Source organism: Triticum aestivum, chromosome 2B, assembly GCF_018294505.1.
Source record: "Triticum aestivum cultivar Chinese Spring chromosome 2B, IWGSC CS RefSeq v2.1, whole genome shotgun sequence".
Classification (NCBI taxonomy): domain Eukaryota; kingdom Viridiplantae; phylum Streptophyta; class Magnoliopsida; order Poales; family Poaceae; genus Triticum; species Triticum aestivum.
Window position 1 is genome coordinate 564207772 of NC_057798.1, and position 14721 is coordinate 564222492.

Consider the following 14721-nt stretch of genomic DNA (forward strand, 5'->3'; position numbering starts at 1 on the left):
GTTCCAGGTCGGCAGCCTGGGCTAGCAGGGTGGATGTCGTTTGAGTTCCTGTTTGTGTTTCATCCGTAGTCGGATGATGCTCTGATGTATTGTGATCTTGTATTTGTGTGGCATTGTATGCCTCTTGTATGTATCCCCATATATTATGTAATGTTGATGTAATGATATCCACCTTGCAAAAGCGTTTCAATATGCGGGTCTATCCTTGATGGGACCTTCGAGTTCCTTTTGGATAGGGTCGCATATTGGGCGTGACAGGTGATCAGGATATATATATCCAGTTGGATGTAGGCGTTCATAAATTATTATTATTGACATTACCCTTGAGGTAAAAGGTTGGGAGGCGAAACTATAAGTCCTATCTTTCTCTGTGTTCGATTAAAACTTTGAACCCATAAATATCACGTGAGTGTTAGCAATTGTGAAAGATTAAATGATAGTTGAGTATGTGGAGTTTGCTAAATTAAAGCTCTGACATAGACCCTTCCTGAAAATAAGATGAATTGCAATTGTTTGATGATTGAGAATGAAGTCTGCTAGTTTTCAAGAAAGTTTATGGTATGTGCTTTAACATGTGAATAGCTTGTTACTTGATCATGAAAAGTTTTATGAGATGAGCTACTGTTATGACATATGATGATGCTAGAAAAGGTGATTGAAATTAACATTGATCAAACTTGTGCACCTGCTAGCATTCACACATCATAAATTAATTCTTTTATCATTTACCTACTCGAGGACGAGCGGGAATTAAGCTTGGGGATGCTGATACATCTCCAACATATCTATAATTTATGAAGTATTCATGCTATTATATTATCCATCTAGGATGTTTTATATGCATTTATATGCTATTTTATATGATTTTTGGGACTAACCTATTAACCTAGAGCCCGGTGCGAGTTTCCGTTTTTTCCTTGTATTTGAGTTTTACAGAAAAGGAATACCAAACGGAGTCCAATTGACGTGCCAATTTTTGACGAATATTTATGGACCAAAAGAAGCCCCTAGAGTGCAAGAGTTGGGCCAGAAGAGTCTCGGGTTGCCCACGAGGGTGGGGGGAATGCCCACCCCCTAGGGCGCGCCCCCTACCTCGTGGACAGCCTGGAGACCCCCTGACGTGAGACCTACGCCAAAAATTCCTATAAATACTGAAACCTCCAGAAAATAACCGAGATCGGGAGTTCCGCCGCCGCAAGCATCTGTAGCCACCAAAAACCTCTCGGGAGCCCGTTCTGGCACCCTGCCGGAGGGGGAATCCATCACCGGTGGCCATCTTCATCATCACGGCGCTCTCCATGACGAGGAGGGAGTAGTTCACCCTCGGGCTGAGGGTATGTACCAGTAGCTATGTGTTTGATCTCTCTTTCTCTCTCTCTCTCTCTCTCTCTCTCTCTCTCTCTCTCTCTCTCTCCCTCTCTCTCTCTCTCTTTCTTTCTCGTGTTCTTGAGGTGATACGATCTTGATGTATCGCGAGCTTTGCTATTATAGTTGGATCTTATGATGTTTCTCCCCCTCTACTCTCTTGTAATGGATTGAGTTTTCCCTTTGAAGTTATCTTATCGGATTGAGTCTTTCAGGATTTGAGAACACTTGATGTATGTCTTGCCGTGCTTATCTGTGGTGACAATGGGATATTCTCGTGATCTACTTGATGTATGTTTTTGTGATCAACTTGCGGGTTCAATGAACTTATGCATAGGGGTTGGCACACGTTTTCGTCTTGACTCTCCGTTAGAAACTTTGGGGCATTGTTTGAAGTACTTTGTGTTGGTTGAATAGATGAATCTGAGATTGTGTGATGCATATCATATAATCATTCCCACGGATACTTGAGGTGACATTGGAGTATCTAGGTGACATTAGGGTTTTGGTTGATTTGTGTCTTAAGGTGTTATTCTAGTACGAACTCTATGATAGATCAAACGGAAAGAATAGCTTCGTGTTATTTTACTACGGACTCTTGAATAGATCGATCAGAAAGGATAAATTTGAGGTGGTTTCGTACCCTACAATAATCTCTTCATTTGTTCTCTGCTATTAGTGACTTTGGAGTGACTCTTTGTTGCATGTTGAGGGATAGTTATATGACCCAATTATGTTATTATTATTGAGAGAACTTGCACTAGTGAAAGTATGAACCTTAGGCCTTGTTTCCTAGCATTGCAATACCGTTTATGCTCACTTTTATCATTAGTTACCTTGCTGTTTTTATAATTTAAGATTACAAAAACCTATATCTACCATCCATATTGCACTTGTATCACCATCTCTTCGTCGAACTAGTGCACCTATACAATTTACCATTGTATTGGGTGTGTTGGGGACACAAGAGACTCTTTGTTATTTGGTTGCAGGGTTGTTTAAGAGAGAACATCTTCATCCTACACCTCCCACGGATTGATAAACCTTAGGTCATCCACTTGAGGGAAATTTGCTACTGTCCTACAAATCTCTGCACTTGGAGGCCCAACAACGTCTACAAGAAGAAGGTTGCGTAGTAGACATCAAGCTCTTTTCTTGCGCCGTTGCCGGGGAGGTGAGTACTTGAAGGTATATCTTTAGATCTTGCAATCGAATCTTTTTGTTTCTTGTTTTATCACTAGTTTAGTTTATAAAAGAAAACTAGAAAAAATGGAATTGAGTTTGTCTCATATGCTTCATATTTTTTATATCTTTCGTGAGAATGATGGAAAGGGAAATTGTGTTCAAGTGCTAGAAGAAGAAGTCTATAAAATGTTTGGCACTAAATCTTTGAATGATGAGCATGATTGCAATGTTATTAGTATGAATTCTTTGAATACCCATGATGCTAATGATATGCAAAGCCACAAGCTTGGGGATGCTATGTTTGATGAAGATGATATTTTTTGTCCCCCAACTTCTGATGAGCAGATTTATTATGATGAAAGCATGCCTCCTATTTATGATGATTATTGTGACGATACATATGCCATAAAGAATAAACATAACCATGAAAATTGCCATTGTGATTTTAATTTTCAATTGGATTATGCTTCACATGATAGTTATTTTGTTGAGTTTACTCCCACTATTATTCATGAGAAGAAATTTGCTTATGTGGGGAGTAGTAAAATTTCTATGCAAGTAGATCATGAAAAGAATGCTTTAGGTGCTGGTTATATTTTTGAATTCATTCATGATGCTACTTAAAATTATTATGAGAGAGGATCATATGCTTCTACATATTGCAATAATATCAAGTTTCCTCTCCATGTGTTGAAAATTTTGAAGTTATGCTTGTTTTGCCTTCCTATGCTAGTTGATTATTGTACCCATAAGTTGTTTGCTCACAAAATCCCTATGCATAGGAAGTGGGTTATACTTAAATGTGCTAGTCATATTCTTCATGATTCTCTCTTTATGTTTTAATTCTTATCTTTTATGTGAGCATCATTGTCATCATCATGCCTAGCTAGGGGCGTTAAACGTTAGCGCTTGTTGGGAGGCAACCCAATTTTATTTTTGTTGTTTACTTTTGCTCCTGTTTAGTAATAAATAATTCATCTAGCCTCTGTTTAGATGCTTTTTTATGTTTTAATTAGTGTTTGTGCCAAGTAGAACCTTTGGGAAGACTTGGGTGAAGTCTTTATGATCTTTCTGTAAAAAACAGAAAATTAAGCGCTCACGAGATTAGCTGCCATTTTTTACTGGAGCGTGATTTTAGGTTGATTCTTGTAGCAGATGATTAATAGACAAATTTATCACGTCCAAAAATATATTTCAGAATTTTTGGAGTTACAGAAGTATTTGAATGATACAGATTACTACAGACTGTTCTGTTTTTGACAGATTCTGTTTTCTATGTGTTGTTTGCTTATTTTGGTGAATCTATGAGTAGTATCGGAGGGTATGAACCATAGAAAAGTTGGAATACAGTAGATATTACACCAATATGAATTTATAATGAGTTCACAACAGTACCTAATTGGTGGTTTTATTTTCTTATACTAACGGAGCTCATGAGATTTTCTGTTGAGTTTTGTGTTGTGAAGTTTTCAAGTTTTGGGTAAAGTTTCGATGGACTACGGAATAAGGAGTGGAAAGAGCCTAATCTTGGGGATTCCCAAGGCACCCCAAGGTAATATTCAAGTACAACCAAGATCCTAAGCTTGGGGATGCCCCGGAAGGCATCCCCTCTTTCGTCTTCGTTCATCGGTAACTTTACTTGGAGCTATATTTTTATTCACCACATGATATGCGTTTTGCTTGGAGCGTCATTTTATTTCGTTAGTATTTGCTTTATTTTATTTATAATAATTATTTTAATCTATATTTTCAATAAAAATGTCAGGGATAGCCTTTACCATGCTTATTTTGCAAGTATACATGTTGTTGTTTCAAAACAGAAAGTTTACCGCTGTTGCAAAAATTCCCTAGAAAAGTCAGAGAATGATATAATGTTGAAACTTTTTGCATATTGAGATCTGATAAATATTCTACAGTGTAGTATTTTTCTCATAATTCTTTTAGTTAGGGAAGTATGATGAATCTTGCATTCTTTACAGACTATACTGTTTTGGCAGATTGTTGTTATGTTTGCATATGTTTGCTTGTTTAATGATTCTATTTGATGATAGGAGTATTAAATATGCAGAGACATTTAGTATGCAATGTTGAATAATAATTTTAGTGATTTGTTACAGTAGATAATGATAAGGTTTTTGCATTGGTTTATACTAACTTATCTCACGAGTTCTTGTTGAGTTTTCTGTGGATGAAGTTTTTGAGATTTAGGAGAACCGTGATATGAGAGGAATTAAGGAGACACAAAATCTCAAGATTGGGGGTGCCCAAGGCACCCCAAGATAATATTCTAAGAAGTTTCAAGCACCTAAGCTTGGGGATGCCCCAGTAGGCATCCCACCTTTCTTCTTCAACAATCATCGGTTAGTATCGGTTGAACCTAAGTTTTTGCTTCTTCACATGAGTCATGCTATCCTTGCAATGCCATTTTATTTTATTTTGCTTGTTGTTTGAATAAAATATCAAGATCTGAAATACATAAATGAGAGAGAGTCCTCACATAGCTAAATAATTATTTGACTACTCATTGATCTTCACTTATATATTTTTAGAGTAGTTTGTCATTTACTCATGTGCTTCACTTATATCCTTTGAGTAAATGGTTGAATGAGTTGAATATCATAAATCTAAAATTATATATGTTTCATATGCTTATCCCATGGGGAATAATGACTTCACATATAAGAAGTAGAGGTGGTAAACTTATTGAAGGTTAGCAAACATTGTATTGGTCACTTGAACAATTCATGAAAGAATATTGAAGGAAGAGAGATTTCACATATAAATATACTATCTTGGACATCTTTTGTAATTGTGAGCACTCATTAAAATATGACATGCTAAAAGGTTGATGTTGGATAAGGAAGACAACTTAATGGGTTATGTTTTCCTATATCTGAAAAGTTATATTGTCTTGGGTCATCCAACATGTTGAGCTTGCCTTTCCCTCTCATGCTAGCCAAATTCTTTGCACCAAGTAGAAATACTACTTGTGCTTCCAAACATCCTTTAAACCAGTTTTGCCATGAGAGTCCACAATACCTAACTATGGATTGAGTAAGTTCCTTCAAGTAAGTTGTCATCGGTGCATGCAATAAAAATTGCTCTCTAAATATGTATGATATATTAGTGTGAAGAAAATAAGCTTTATAAGAACTTGTGATAGGGAAGAAATAAAAGCGATGGACTGCATAATAAAGGTCTTTATCACAAGCGGCAATATAGACGTTCTTTTGCATTAAAATTTGTGCATCCAACCATAAAAGTGCATGGCAACCTCTGCTTCCCTCTGCGAAGGGCCTATCTTTTACTATTATCTTCCACCCTTGTACAAGAGTCGTGGGGATCATCACCTTTCCTTTTTGCACTTTTTCCTTTGGCAAGCACTTTGTGTTGGGGTGATCCAGATATATATATCCACTTGGATGTAGGCGTCCATAAATTATTATTGTTGACATTACCCTTGAGGTAAAAAGTTGGGAGGCGAAACTATAAGCCCCTATCTTTCTCTGTGTTCGATTAAAACTTTGAACCCATAAATATCATGTGAGTGTTAGCAATTGTGAAAGATTAAATGATAGTTGAGTATGTGGAGTTTGCTAAATTAAAGCTCTGACATAGACCCTTCCTGAAAATAAGATGAATTGCAATTGTTTGATGACTGAGAATGAAGTCTGCTAGTTTTCAAGAAAGTTTATGGTCTGTGATTTAACATGTGAATAGCTTGTTACTTGATCATGAAAAGTTTTATGAGATGAGCTACTGTTATGACATATGATGATGCTAGAAAAGGTGATTGAAATTATCATTGATCAAACTTGTGCACCTGCTAGCATTCACACTTCATAAATTATTATTTTTATCATTTACCTACTCGAGGACGAGCGGGAATTAAGATTGGGGATGCTGATACATCTCCAACGTATCTATAATTTATGAAGTATTCATGCTATTATATTATCCATCTAGGATGTTTTATATGCATTTATATGCAATTTTATATGATTTTTGGGACTAACCTATTAACCTAGAGCCCGGTGCGAGTTTCCGTTTTTTCCTTGTATTTGAGTTTTACAGAAAAGGAATACCAAACGGAGTCCAATTGACGTGCCAATTTTTGACGAATATTTATGGACCAAAAGAAGCTCCTAGAGTGCAAGAGTTGGGCCACGAGGGTGGGGGGCACGCCCACCCCCCTAGGGTGCGCCCCCTGCCTCGTGGACAGCCCGGAGACCCCCCTCACGTGAGACCTACGCCAAAAATTCCTATAAATACTGAAACCTCCAGAAAATAACAGAGATCGGGAGTTCCGCCACCGCAAGCCTCCGTAGCCACCAAAAACCTCTCGGGAGCCCGTTCCGGCACCCTGCCGGAGGGGGAATCCATCACTGGTGGCCATCTTCATCATCTCGGCGCTCTCCATGACGAGGAGGGAGTAGTTCACCCTCGGGGCTGAGTGTATGTACCAGTAGCTATGTGTCTGATCTCTCTCTCTCATGTTCTTGAGGTGATACGATCTTGATGTATCGCGAGCTTTGCTATTATAGTTGGATTTTCTCCCCCTCTACTCTCTTGTAATGGATTGAGTTTTCCCTTTGAAGTTATCTTATCGGATTGAGTCTTTAAGGATTTGAGAACACTTGATGTATGTCTTGTCGTGCTTATCTGTGGTGACAATGAGATATTCACATGATCTACTTGATGTATGTTTTGGTGATCAACTTGCGGGTTCAATGAACTTATGCATAGGGGTTGGCACACGTTTTTGTCTTGACTCCCCGGTAGAAACTTTGGGGCACTGTTTGAAGTACTTTGTGTTGGTTGAATAGATGAATCTGAGATTGTGTAATGCATATCATATAATCATGCCCATGGATACTTGAGGTGACATTGGAGTATCTAGGTGACATTAGGGTTTTGGTTGATTTGTGTCTTAAGTTGTTATTCTAGTACGAACTCTATGATAGATCGAACGGAAATAATAGCTTCGTGTTATTTTACTACGAACTCTTGAATAGATCGATCAGAAAGGATAACTTTGAGGTGGTTTCGTTCGCTACAATAATCTCTTCATTTGTTCTCCTCTATTAGTGACTTTGGAGTGACTCTTTGTTGCATGTTGAGGGATAGTTATATGATCCAATTATGTTATTATTGTTGAGAGAACTTTCACTAGTGAAAGTATGAACCTTAGGCCTTGTTTCCTAGCATTGCAATACCGTTTATGCTCACTTTTATCATTAGTTACCTTGCTGTTTTTATAATTTCAGATTACGAAAACCTATATCTACCATCCGTATTGCACTTCTATCACCATCTCTTCCCCGAACTAGTGCACCTATACAATTTACCATTGTATTGGGTGTGTTGGGGACACAAGAGACTCTTTGTTATTTGGTTGCAGGGTTGTTTGAGAGAGACCATCTTCCTCCTATGCCTCTCACGGATTGATAAACCTTAGGTCATCCACTTGAGGGAAATTTGCTACTGTCCTACAAACCTTTGCAATTGGAGGCCCAACAACGTCTACAAGAAGAAGGTTGCATAGTAGACATCAGTACCATATAGGTCGGGGGCTGATAAGGGACTAATCGGTGAATCGGACTTTTAACTGAATATATCTGCAACCCATTTATCGTTAGGTTAACTAGGGCCATATGTAATATATCTGAGGCTACATAGCAACATGCACTATACTTAATGTCTACATATGCAATCCTAGGCTACATAGCAACAAAGAAGAGTGTTACCTTAATGTTCTGATGATGTCTACATATACGTAGGAGAGCAGCAGAAGCAACAACAACAACAACAACAACAACAACAACAACAACACATCCTTGTTTGGATACTCAACTTAGCTAGAGGTTAGAGTTAGTTTGTAGCTCATGACTAACCCTGAACTGACTCCGTCCAAAGAGTTGTTTGGATGATAGGGTTAGATTGACAATAAATGCACTAGGATAACTAGCTCTAATTAGCACCTCTTGGGTTTGATAGTTTTTTTGGGTGGGTTATAGATGCAACTATCTCAAAGCCCTCATGTTTAGATATACTTTAAGGCTATTTGAGCCCGAACTAGCTCAAACTAACTCTAACCCATGGATACATCAGCAGTTAATCAACCGATAATTTGTAAGAATGCAATAAACTCCTTGTGTCCCATAATATAAGATGTTAATTCATCTAATATGTGAGTATATTGGATGTTATAAGATATTATAAAAGAGTGTTGTACTACATCATTGTGCAATTGTTGTTTAGCTTCTAATATTAACTTGGTGCTTTTAGGTACATATGTCATTGGTAAAGATCCACGCTTTGACCCTTTCTGTGTACGAGGAAATGAGATATCGATGAACCAGCATCAGGTGAGGAAGCTGACAAAGATTGTTAGTAAAATGGGTCAAAATATGGCAATTAAACTATTTGTTTACACTTTATCCAATACAACAACGAACTGCAGGATGGTAAGTAAGAACTCTGCAACCTTCTTTTTAATGCCCATAATGAGTTGTGTTAGATGACAATGTCTGAATCTTTTTCCTTTGTAGTGGTTCCCAAAGCAGTTTACTCAAGATTACCTCTCAAACTACATGATTGGTGGGCATGCAAAGGTTAAAGTATTTCTACCAAAACACGATGATTATCTAGATGTTTTCATGAAGACCATAAAGGATGGCAGTCGGCCATCACAAGGGGTTGGACTAGAGTCGTGCGTGACTTCTGCATGGAGGAGGGCACAATATAGGCATTCTGCTTCACCTTGTTCAGCAACCAGAATGTATTTCGCCTCTTTTTTTACCATCTTTAATAGTACAAGTATACAACTGTGGTTCATTATTCTTTATTTGGTTCTTATGTAATTCTTGATATGTACCTATGAATCGAATAATGCATAGGTTGTTTGAACCTAATGGATATGTATAAAGCTATAGCATATATTCAAATTCAAATCCGGTACAATTTGAAATAGCAGCAATTAAATTATGGTGAAATTATGCTCTCGGGGTCATTATGGCACACACGGTTGGTAAAACAGAAACGTTTGGGATATACACCATAATCCGAGATGATTCACAGAAAGGAAACATGTGCAAGCATGCACACAGTTGCCGTTTGCAAAGCATGTGCGATGTCAGGCAATGTCACAAACGGTGCGGGCAAACTAAATGTTTCTGATAGTTGCCTTATCATACACGATTCGCAACCATGAACTGTTTCTGATGAAGTATGCATCATAAACGTTGCACCACATAATAGTGTGTGCGTTAGTTGTCGTGTACGATGATGTTACGATGGTCCGACATTTTGTAATCATGTCTGACACTCGTATGACGATTAGCTAATCTTCTTAATTAGTTATCGCATACAGTTTGGGACAAGCTAATGTGTGTGATTGTATGATTATCATACACGTTCTATAATAGTGAACCGTTTGTGATGGGTCGCGCATCGTAAATGTAGCACTACAGAATACCGACTGCGATGGCAATGCGAGCACAAACAAGTAGGAGTACTGTATATGCATCTTGGCTCCCTATCCCTGGCAGTTTTTGGGTCATGTGGGAAGGACCCCCCCCCTATCGCCCACACTCACTTGGCGACGGTTCCAAATGCCATCGCGGAAAGGGGTTAAAAACCGTTTGTATATCATTTACGCATACCAGTGTGTGCTAGTTGTATAATATATCTTAGCTATTGTAGCCTTTAAAGACTCACTCACTCATCTTAGGAGGCATGATTCTTAATTTAAGCATTTCAAGATCATGAGGTGGATTATCAACTTTATGTGAGATGTTGTCTAGTTTTTCAGACTTTCCACTAGCCGTGGTATTAACTTATTTTTAAGTAGTAATGAAACCTTTCATCATATTTTCTAGACTAGTGGGTATATTATTACGACCATAAGAGTTCCCATATGAGTTTTGAGCATTTTGAGGATAAGGCTTAGCGTAGTTATTTCCAAAATATTCAGCATTGCTATTAGAATTGTTTCTTCCAATAAAGTTGACTTCAATTTGTTCCTTATTTTGTTCAACAAGTTGTGCAAAAAATGTTGGTAAACGTAGTAGAAAACAGAAAAATCGCGCCTATGCACACCCAAGATCAATATGAAGATGCATAACGGGTTGTGATCACGATCATCACCGTCACCGAGTTGCGATGGAAGATGAACATGTCGGTGTAGATCGTACTTGGAGTCCCTCGAACCGTCGATGAACGACCCTGTGGACCTCCCACGAACAGTCACTCGAATCGAAGATCGAAAGCGCTACTTCTCTACTTGGTCGCAATCATGCAGCCTTCACGATCCGACAACACTTCGCCGTCCAGAGCTAATCATCGCCGGAGAATTATAGGGAGGATATTAGAAGCACACATGGCTTCTAATTATGAGGACAAGAGGATTATCCTAGCTCTAATTAGTCAAACTAGGACCAACTAGAGCTAGAACTAAAAGAACTAGAGGAGGCTCCAAAACTTGTGTATCCAAAAGAGCAACATCCCCTAGTATATATAGGTTGGAGGGAGAGGAAGGGCTGCCACCAAGGGGTAAGGAGGCCCCCTTGGTGCGTCGGCCTAGGGAGGAGGAGTATGACTCCTCCCCTTCTCCAGTTCGGCCTCCTTCCTTAGGGAAGGAGGCACTTTCCCACTTCGACCTTTTCGCCCAAGTTGCCTTCCACCTTTTGGCCTTTTTTAGCCCCATTGATATTAAAGTAAATATATAAATGTTCCAAATACTTTCAGACCATTATATATATAATTTAACATCCCCTAGAACATTTTCCACCAATATATAATTTATCGGTAATACCTGGTATTACCCGATATTCAACGAAACGCTTTCAGATCCTATCGAAACTATTCTAAATATTAAGGAAACAATTCCACAAATATATTCTCATCACTCCAGTCCTACTAACACTCATAAGATCATGATTGCCTTAAGCTTGTGACCCCGTAGGTTCGGTAACTCACAGACATGAATGAAACTATTTGTTTAATGACCGACCGCGGGACCATGGACATCCATATCGGACCCCATGAGCACACGAATCATATTCGAGTGAACCTTTGGTTATCCTATGATGTTCCCTTTGCTTCACGATACTTCACAAAACCTGGGATGCACTGGTATCCTCCTGAGTCATCACTATGCTCGTTATATCAAAATCCTCATTACCGGTTTTGTTCTTCTTTCTCGTTGTCGTGTTCCGGCATCCCCGTGACGAAGTCACCTGTGTCTGGACATACAATGATGGATGCCATTACACATAGAGGTCCCTAAGAATATCTCTGCATCGTCGAAGGAGCAAATCCCACTCTCGAGCTATCCGGTCACTTGTTAAACTTTTCGATGTGCCCGTAAGTTGTCGTTACGATCACCGTGCTATAGGTGACGTTTGAGCAACCCCAAAGCCCACCATACGGTAAGAAGTGACTATGATACTCTCATGTTCTAAGGAGCAAATTCACACGTTAACACTCCATGTTATTACAATTGATTGCAGATGATATTAACTCAATTCATAACATACAAGGTCAGATCGATTCAATATGATCTTTCTTCCAACGTCATAATCTCAATGTTGTTTTAGGACTATCGTTACACTTAACGATATCCTAAGATCCGTAAAACGTGATAACCAATAACACTTCAGCTAGTCCTAGAGGCAAGACTAGGAATCTTTTATTTAACCATTTATCATTCCACACGTGTGTATGAGTTTTCCACTGAATCACATATTCCAAGATCATAGCGGTTATAACATGAAATATAAACTCTATAATTATGAATCCAAAAATACAAAAATAAAAATATTATTGCCTCTAGGGCATATTTCCAACAATAGAAATACCCTTAGGATCATTAGGAACATGCTTAGTAGCAAGCATAGACATAATCATATCAACCTTATCACTCAAGCAGGTAATATCCTCAATAAAGCTTACCTTTATTATTTGGAGTTCTTTTAGTGTGCCAATGGGCATAATTTGTCATCATCTCATCAAGGAGATTTGTAGCCCTTACCAAAGAGATCTTCTAGCTAATGTTGTGGCAAGTAAATATTGACAATCTTACTCAAAGAACAACAACTTTCCCATAATTTATATCCATTTCTAGGGCAATGTTAGGTGTCGATCAACCGATCGAAAGCCCCGATCGGTCACCTCCCCTGCCGCATGCCGCATGATCACTTCATTTGTGGCTGATCGTCCTCTTTCACGTTGCATAAACAAACGTCTTCCTCCCATACAAAACCAAAACACACATCCTCCCCGCTGTGTCGCAGCTACACACATGGTTCCTTGCCCCGACTGTAGTAGCCTACGTCATGCCTCTCCCAACAGCACACATGGTCGCTCACCACCACGCCACATAGTCGGCCTCCGCAGCAGAGTGCATCATCAATTGTAGCGATGTAGTATGTCTCTTCGTCACTGGTCGGCTCGCAGTAACACGGGTCACCGATCCTAATAGAGCACCCCATGGTCACAGCTGAGAGTCTCACCGGCCCAGCATCATGATTGTGTGTATCTCGTCGTAGACCGACTGGTAGCACCGCGGGTCGCCGGTCCCAACTGAGCTCCCCGTCGGCAGCACCGTTGTGGTAGTGCGCCTACAGGCTAGCAGCAACGTAGTCTATTGATCCCAGCAGAGCGCCCTGCCTGTCACAGCATCACGGTATTGCGTGCCACATCCACAGCACTGACGGTCATCACCTCTAGCATCAGTACCACACCCTTGCAACACCGACCATGGACACGCACAAAACACCATGGGGATCACAACAAAACGTGTCCTACAGGCAGTCGGCCTTTGTAGCACCAACACCCGCCTTTGTAGCTCATGTACCCAACCTTTGCAACACCAGCGCGTGAAGCGGGGCCGCCCTGCAACACCAAGCTACTGGCATCGCAACACTGAGCAACGAAGTGGTTGCCTACCTTGCACCTATCTAGCAGCACTAGCCTCACAACAGCGGCCACTCGTAGCCCCCTCCGACTCGAGGCGGCTTCGCGTGCCTCTGGTTTGTAGCATCGGCGAGCAGCCAGCAACCCCGGCAAACAGGACGAAGGATGAGTGAGAGGCGGTGGGCGTGACCATGTCGTCAACGATGATGAGGTGGCAGTTGCGGATTGAACTACATCGACGGCCGGCTTGCAAATCTTCGGTTTGGTGGGGGAGAAGAGAAGCATGAGAGAAAGATGAGCGAAACTGTTTTGACCTGGTATAGGAACAAAGAAACATGAGGGGATGAGTCACGTGCACGCCCCACGGGTACGTGGCACACACGCGCAAGTGGACCAACGAGAACGCAGATCAGTTGGCCGATTGGGCTCATTTACCATTTGTACCCGACATTCTTTGTTAATTTGTCTGTTCTTCTAAACAATACTCCCTCTGTTTCATAATATAAGACGTTTTCTGATACTTGTAGTATCAAAAGGCGTCTTACATCATGGGACGGAGGGAGTAACTAACAGATCTAAGACTATTGGTTTCTTACCGAAAAGGCTTTCGCCCCGCTTTATAAATAAAGCAATGACCAACAACATCTAGGTACAGACGCACACCACCACAACACACGCACACACCCAAGGCGGGATACATAGGCGCTGAGCGCAACAACACGACCCCCAGCACTACTCGAGCAACCGGGACTCCACCAGTGAACACGCCATCACGAAGAGATGCAGCCGCATACGATGAACCGTGGGCTTCAAGACGGTGCCTTCATGAAGGTTACGACACGGGAGCGTCGTCACCGCCAGATCCGAGGATCAAGGTTTCCCCCGGAGCCACACGACAGACAATGAGAGCCGCGACGACGCCTTCAAGAAGGGAACGAGCTACACCGCCGCCGGTCTGTCCGAAGATAGAGCAGGTTTTTACCCCGGCCAATACTCACTGCCATCGAACGCCGCACCCCGACAACCACGCCGCCCACACGGCCATGGCCACCGGGCAGCACCAAGCGACGGGCTCTGCCCGTGAGCACCGCGCAGCCACCACCAGGGCCGCCACCCCGGAATCCAAGACCTAGGAACCACCACAAACCGACACCCGCCGCTACCCCAACGGAAGAGACGATCGGATCCCGGGGCACACAAGTCCATCGATTCGTCCTACAGCTCCGGGCGCGTGACGAGCTTGGTCCTGCTGCC